The sequence below is a fragment of the Miniopterus natalensis genome, chromosome 9 (assembly GCF_054644295.1).
Source record: "Miniopterus natalensis isolate mMinNat1 chromosome 9, mMinNat1.hap1, whole genome shotgun sequence".
Taxonomy (NCBI): Eukaryota; Metazoa; Chordata; class Mammalia; order Chiroptera; family Miniopteridae; genus Miniopterus; species Miniopterus natalensis.
Genome location: NC_142089.1, coordinates 60,251,573 through 60,257,519, shown reverse-complemented (window position 1 = coordinate 60,257,519; position 5,947 = coordinate 60,251,573).

The following is a 5,947-nucleotide window of genomic DNA, read 5'->3' as shown; positions in this document are numbered from 1 at the left end:
GCTATTTTATTTTTATTATTATTACTACTATTATTATTTTAATCTTCACCCAAGGATATGTTTTTACTGATTTTAGAGAGAGAGGAAGGGACAGGGAGAGAGAGAAGCATTGATCAGTTGCCCTTCCTCCCTCATATGCGCCCCATCCAAGGATTGAACTCACAACTTAGTCATGTACCCTGACCGGGAATCACACCCATGACCCATGTGAGATAACGTTCCAACCAACTGAGCCACGCGGGCCAGGGCTCCAGGGCTGCAGCTCTTCTTAATGTCCTTTCATTCTAATACCCAAACTGAAACGAAGCCCATATTTGGATCAGGGCAGAAGAAAGGCAAGAAAAAGCTGGTAGAAATAGGCAGCCATGTCTTCAAGGTTTATGCCGCCTCTTAAAACTTGTGCTCCAAACTGGCCCACTGTCACTTCTGCTCCTGTGACACTGGCCCAAGTAAGACATATGACCAAGCCTGACAACACTGCCACAATGAGGCACCACAAGTCACACGACAGTGGCCATAGATGTGTACTGTTACAGGGGAGGTAGGACTTATGCAATCTACTGCGGACTTAGAGGTAGAGATTTCTTGCCATAGGCATTAGTTTGAATTGTAGATGAAGGTTGGAGAGGAGAAAGGAAAAAAAAAATCTCCAGGTTATTGTCTTGAAAGAAAATTGGATATAGGGAGAAAGAGAGAAGTAGAACGGAGCCTCCAGAATTAATTAAAACTCTTTGCGGGCAGGACTGGGTCTAGCTCATGTTTACTGCTCCTTTATGGTGACCATGCCAATGGGCCTCTTAGTCATAGTGGAGTCGGGTTCCTTGTCTCCCTCTAGAATGTAGAAACACCGAGTGAGTCCTCTATTCAAACACAAATAAAATATAGCAGAGCAGTCTTGTTTTCTCAACTGTATTGAAAGGATGCTAACTAGAGATGAAAATGAGGTCCTGGCACCTGCTTGGGCCACAATCACATTTGCTTCCTGCTGTGGGTGGCTGGGCCAGTAGAGTCCAGGAAAAGCATCCAGATGGCACACCTGCCTGGACGTGGTCCCATGCAAGACGCCGAGCAAGCATTGACATGAGCACAGACTCGGTTCACAGTCCAGCCATTCATAAGTTTTAAATCCATGTTGTTTCCTTGCTCAAAAGAACTAAGTAAGAATTGGCAACAAAACTCCAAACATGAAATGTTTGATATAACATTGTGTTCTAAGGAAGAATAGGCAAAGGAAAACATTCTTTGATGTTCCCTAAAAGTGGTAGCAGAAAAGAGAAGAGGAGAGGGGAGGGGAGGGGAGGGGAGGGGAGGGGAGGGGAGGGGAGGGGAGGGGAGGGGAGGGGAGGGGAGGGGAGGGGAGGGGAGGGGAGGGGAGGGGAGAAGAGAAGAGAAGAGAAGAGAAGAGAAGAGAAGAGAAGAGAAGAGAAGAGAAGAGAAGAGAAGAGAAGAGAAGAGAAGAGAAGAGAAGAGAAGAGAAGAAAGAGAAGAAGAAGAAAAAGGTAGACGTTTTGGAGAAGTTAAGGGAAGCAGACCAGCGGTTGTTTGATCGAGCTGGTTTTGTGGGCTGGTTTGCCGTACTCGATCCTTGTTGATGCTGGAGGGGATGAGTCGGTACACGGTGTGTTGTGTTGTGCCGGAAAAGGGGGGCTGCTTTTGCAGCAGAATCAATGGAAGAGAGGGTGTCTCCTGAAAGAAGTGTGCTTTGGCCGTTATCTTGAATTCCTGCTCACGTGGCAAAGAGCCGAGCGCCGCAGGAGGGCAGGACAAGCCCCCAGAGCTGGCGTCTGACCTGGCTTTTCCAGCGGGCTGCGTTTTCCCGGCCAGGAATCAGTGCAGCGTTATGCAACCCCGAGGCCTCATAATCTAAGGAATTTTAATGGTCCCACTAAAGAAAGTACTGGCAGAGTGAGAGCAGGTCTGAGGAGCAGTGAGCGGTGCCTGCTGTTCCTAGGGAAGGAGCCCTTTGCAGACGGGAATGAGGCCGCGCCGAGGGCGCAGGAGGCTCCCACACTCACGTCAAGTCTGCCTGGGCTGCCGCGCCCTCCACCCCAGGCGAGACGGCTCTGCCGACACCCACAGCGCACCTTCAATCGTTGGCTGCTACCCAGAAACCGCCGCCCTCTGGCCCTTGAATGATCCCACAGATCTAATTGTTACCAAACTGTCATGCTTTAAAGAGATTTTTTTTACCATCTTAAATTATTGGCCAAGTCTGACTTATGTATAAGAAACTAATACTTATGGAAACCAAAGACACTTTACCTTAGTTCAGCTCATGGCCTATAATCTAAGTACTTGTCTCTTCAATAAACAGAGGAGCAATGATCTCTATCCATCTAATAGTAAATAAACTCATTCCCAAATGCAGTTTTTACCTGTTTTAGGACATGTGCATTTAGCATGTGTTTTTCTTCCCCAGTAGTTGTCTGAGAAGGTTTACTGCTCTTACAACATGACCTTCATTTAGATGTAGAGTGGAGGCTAGTTCTCCTTTCGCATAGCCCATGCTTTTCAGCTGGGCGTCTGGCGTTGCCATTCAGCAGATTCCTTTCTTGAGGCTGCAGAAATTGGTTTAGGGGTGGGCACATGACCTAACCTGGTCTAGGAAGAGTGAATCTCAGGGCTTTTCTGGGAACATTGGAATACTCTCTTCATGAGCATAATGAAGAAATGTAGCCCCAAGAGCTTCTGGTAGTTATCTTGAGACCATAAAGGGAACAACCTTAACTGGAGCTGACACATTGGAGAGCAATGCAGAGCTATGGAAAGAAACTAAGTCACCAAGCTGCTGGATCAAGCCTTGCCTGATGTTATCACTACCCCTGGACTTTTCAGAGGATATAAGCCTATTAATTGTTTACACAAGCTTGACTCGGGCTTTCTTGACTTTTTTGACTTGCAGTCAAAAGCACCCTAAGGCTATGTAGGCATTGACCATGGAATATAAACATAGAGGAAGAAGGTGCCTGTAGTGTCAACTTATAACATAAAGAACTTTTAGTGTAAAATAAGATTCCATTCTCAACTACTAAAAGACTACACTGAAATTATCCCCTTTCCAGCACTACCAGATTCTTCTTTCCTATTTGATCACTCCTACAGAGCACAAACATAATGTATTATTTTCCCTCTTTAAAAAGTAATCTTCCTTTGACCTTATAAAAGCCCTCATCCAGATTTCCCCCTCACTCTCTACTCCTTGGATACCAGCCTCTTCTTTCTGACTTCTAAATGCTGGATTACCTTAGTGCTCCAACCTATTCTCTATCAATAATCACTCTCTAGGTGACATATCCAAGCGCAGCTCTATCATCCAGCTTTATTATGCTACATGTCCATACCATCTATATTCTAATGACTCCCAAATGTGTATCTCAGCCCCCAGCCTCTTTCCTACACTCCAGAATTGCACTGTAGATCCAATGATTTACACAACATTTTATGAGGATGTCTAAGAGGCATCTCAATTTTAATATGGCCAAAGAGAATCTATTCCTCCCATTCCCAAAACCTGTTTCTCCCCCAATCTTTCCCATTTCAAGAAATGTTACCACCATTGGCTTAGGCCAGAATGCTTGGTGTCATCACTGACCTCTTTTCTTCTCCCGTGCCACATTCAGCCTATCAGCACAGCCTGTCAGTTCTACTTTTAAAACATACCCTAGTTCCAAAGGTCACCCCCTTCTCTGCCATTCCTCTCATCCAAGCCACTCTCATCTCCTACTGAATTATTGCAGTAGCGTCCCATATTTGTTTCGGGTGTAAGCACCGTGGTTAGAAAATTACATAATTTATAAAGTGATCCCCTGATAATTCTAGCACCCGCCTGGCCTCCTACATAGTTATTAAAATATTATTGATTGTATTTCCTATGCTGTACTTTACATCCCATGACTATTTTCTAACTACCAATTTGTGTTTCTTAATCCCTTTACCTCTTTCACCCAGCTCACCAACCCTCCTTCCCTCTGGCAACCTTCAATTTTAGCCCTGTATCCATGAGTTTGTTTCTGTTTTGTCTGTTCATTTATTTTGTTCTTTAGATTCCACATTTAAGTGAAATTATACGGTATTTGTTTTTCTCTATCTGACTTATTTCACTTAGCATAATACCTTCTAGGTAAACCTGCTACATTCCGCAGTCTTGGTAAGGTGGCCTTACGTAGTAGGTGTCCTGTGGGACCCAGTGGCACAGTCTCCCTGATCACCTGACTCAGTGCTCCAGGAGTGTCCCCTGTGTGGGTTATGTGTGCCCTCTTGTTGTAGTTGAGCCTTGATTGTTGTTTGCATGTCAGTGGATGAGATTAACCCTCAGGCTGACTTACTGTGGCCACAATCACAGTGTATGTGCTGCTATGGAGGAGCTGACACCGGGACTGGCCCCAGTGTCATCTGTTGCCTGCTGAGATCTCCCTTTGGGTGTGCCACTGGTGGAGTTAATTGGGTGGTGTTCTGTTGTGGTCTGAAGCTGGCCATTGAGTGTATTGTTTCCGGGGCCTCTTGAGAGGAACTCTGATTCAGATCAATGTCAGGCACTGCCTGTGACCAGCCCGGGGCTACCAGTTAGAGGCTGTCAGTGACCAGTGGCTGGTAGCTGCCTGTGCCGGGCCTTGGTGTGTGTGGAAGGGGCCATACTGTAAACTGAGGTCAGCTGCCACCAGCACCCAGCCTAGGGCAGGTCAGTAAAAGGCCCAAGACACCTGAGACCTGCCACCACCTGCCAGCTGCTCAGAAGGCTCAGTCACTAAACAATCCTTTCGGGAAATGCAAGCTGTGTAAGGCAGGGTGTCAGGGAACCCCCAGGGTAGAGCTAATGGAGTTCACCAGGGTAATACAGGATTTGGTTTGGCTGTGCGAGGAGATGGCTCAACGCAGAGACAATGGTGGCTGTCCTTCCAGCCCTCATCCTGAAGCCACACAATTCAGTTTTTCCCTTTATGTTTCTGGCACCCCCCAAAGTTTGATCAGAGTTTTTAAAGAAACTGTAATGCAGCCCCAGGCTGGTTGCCCCCAAAAGAGCCTTGAGCTATGAACGAGCCGGGTGGGGTGGGGTCTCAGGGGTTCATTAGGGTGGAGCTAGTGAAATTCACCAGGCTGATGCTGGTTCAAATTTGGCCCCTGAGGGGGAGGCCTCAACACAGGAAAAATGGTGCCCTTCAGCCACGCTGAGAGAGGGTTCAACACAGGGACAGCAGCAGCCAGCCCTCCAGCCCCTACCCATAGTCGCACAACTCAGCCATTCCCTGCAGGTCTCCAGCACTCTCAAGAATGTCTCCAGTTTTTTAAGAAAGACTGCAATATGAGCCCAGGCTGATTGCCACCACCGGTAAGTCGGGTGGGGCAGTGTCTCAGGGAGTCATCAAGGCGGAGAAAGCAGAGTTCAGCAGGTTACTGTACATTCAGATTTGGCCGGGGGGGGCATGACACACATACGGAAGATGGCACCTGTCGGCCGAAGGGGAGGACGGGTCGACACAGGCACAGTGGCAGCCATGGCTTCAGCCCTTGCACTGAAGCCGCATAACTCAGTCTCTCCCTGTGTGTCTCTGGTGCTCCCCTCCCACCCGAGCCACTGTCCCTCCTCCAGAGCCCAAGGTAAGTAAGTACGTGTGAGGGAGAGTTTGTGCACTGGCCTTTTAAGAAGATGCCTGGGTTTCCAGCAGCCTCCTGTCTCACAGGGACAGACAGAGAAATCCCTGTTGATTTTCACAGCCAGATGTTACGCGAGCTTCTTCTCCTGGGACTGGTGTTCCAGGCCGGGGAGCCTCGTGGGGGGCTGAGACCTCTCCCTTCTCACCGGGGCCTCTGCAGCTGAGATATCCCTCTGGATTTTCAACCTCACAAGTGGGCGTGGGGCCAGCCCATTTCCTATCTCTGCCCCTCTTACCAGTCTCAACATGACTTCTTCTTTATATCCTTAGTTATAGGACTTCTGTTCAGCTAGTCT